The following is a 1,502-nucleotide window of genomic DNA, read 5'->3' as shown; positions in this document are numbered from 1 at the left end:
GCAGCTTCGGGATCTCCAGGATTTTTATCCGGATGCACAACCCTTGCCTGAAACTCAAAAGTACAAAACAATCAAAAAAATGTTTAAAAATGGAAGCCCATTCAACCCAAAAGATCACCTTCAGGTAGTAGGCCTTCTTAATCTGGGAATGTGCGGCATCCACTCCAACACCCAAGATATCATAATACTCTTTATCCAAAACCATGTTTTATCTCTCACCTAGGGGAAAAAAGTATAACCAAATCGAAAATTAAATCACAAAACTATTCAAGAGCATGTGAACCGAGATTCTAAAAGATCGAAACTTGGCGAAATATCAAGGTCTAACATTAAGTATTACAAGCTTAAGCATAGTGGATACTAAATCATTATCATATTAATATTGAAACTAAAACTAAAAGGCTTGAGCTTTTTGGCTCATCAAGCACACTTGATACTGCCAATCATGTTTTTTTTTGGTTTTGGACCGGATAGTTGCATTCTAATGGCGCTTTATGCGTAATCACCCTTTAATCTTACTCTTTGGAAACTCATATAAACAAATGCGCGAGGGAAGGCAAAAAAAATTCTAACTGCGTGTAATTTTTCACCCAAAATAAAAACCATCTTGCCAGAATTCTTGATCCCTTATTGCATTGAAGAACGTACATTTATTCAAGAGTATGGACAAACAAAAATGATTACGAATTGAGAAGAAAAAGAAACGAAACCGCGAAAAGGAAAAAATTATAATTTTGATGAATCTCACATTAATTTCGTCGCGGGTTCAGATTTCATGGCGAGGCAATAAGAAAACACTAACAAGATTGAATTTCGATCCGCGGAAATTCGATATAATTCATTGTAAGAAGCTGGATTCTTGAATGTTGGATTGCCATCTTCTTCAAGGAAAAATTTGCTTGGCCTTAGGGTAGACCGTTGATTTTGGCGTCAGCTGTTCAAAGATATAAATTTTTTACTATTAATTAAGTTTGAGCACCTTATAAAACTGTTTGTTGATGTCTTGATTTATTTTTCAAATGTCAAAAAATACCCTTTACATTCACATTCTTTTTCAACTATTTTCTCCCATCTACCTCCAAAAAAAAAAAAAACTATTTTCTCCCATCAGAATTCATACCACAATTTTGACTATCTCAAAATTCACTATGCTATTTTTATTTCATTTCGACTTTTTCAACTTTCACATCTTCCACTTTTTAAAATAAAAACATGATGTTTGTTCGTTACACACATAATGCGTGTGTCCCTACTGCTACTATAAATAAAACAAACAACCAATGAGTAAATCTGTTCTTGATTTGTTGTTATATATATTATCTTGCCGTTATATGGAAAAGACAGTAATGATCACCTACATCTAGAGCCGTCAATTTGGGTTTAGGCTCGCCGAATTTGCCCGCCCCGCCACATAATTTAAGTGGGTCAAAAGATGGGCCTAGATGGGCCAACCCATCTAGGCGCATGACCCGCGGGCCTGGGTTGGCCCGCGGGCCTGAAGA

General features: G+C 36.0%; 1 long non-coding RNA gene across 1 annotated transcript; it reads right to left on the bottom strand.

Moving 5' to 3' along the window:
• On the bottom strand, nucleotides 1–898 carry LOC140894785 (uncharacterized). The gene is made up of 3 exons (XR_012153942.1): nucleotides 749–898; nucleotides 119–219; nucleotides 1–47 (listed from the first exon to the last, which is right to left on the bottom strand). It is a non-coding gene; the product is annotated as an uncharacterized lncRNA (long non-coding RNA).
• Nucleotides 899–1,502: the final 604 nt, after the last annotated feature.

The sequence above is a fragment of the Henckelia pumila genome, chromosome 4, assembly GCF_033568475.1.
Source record: "Henckelia pumila isolate YLH828 chromosome 4, ASM3356847v2, whole genome shotgun sequence".
NCBI classification, from domain to species: domain Eukaryota; kingdom Viridiplantae; phylum Streptophyta; class Magnoliopsida; order Lamiales; family Gesneriaceae; genus Henckelia; species Henckelia pumila.
Note: the sequence above shows the minus strand (reverse complement) of the source record. Positions and strands in the feature narration are given on the sequence as shown.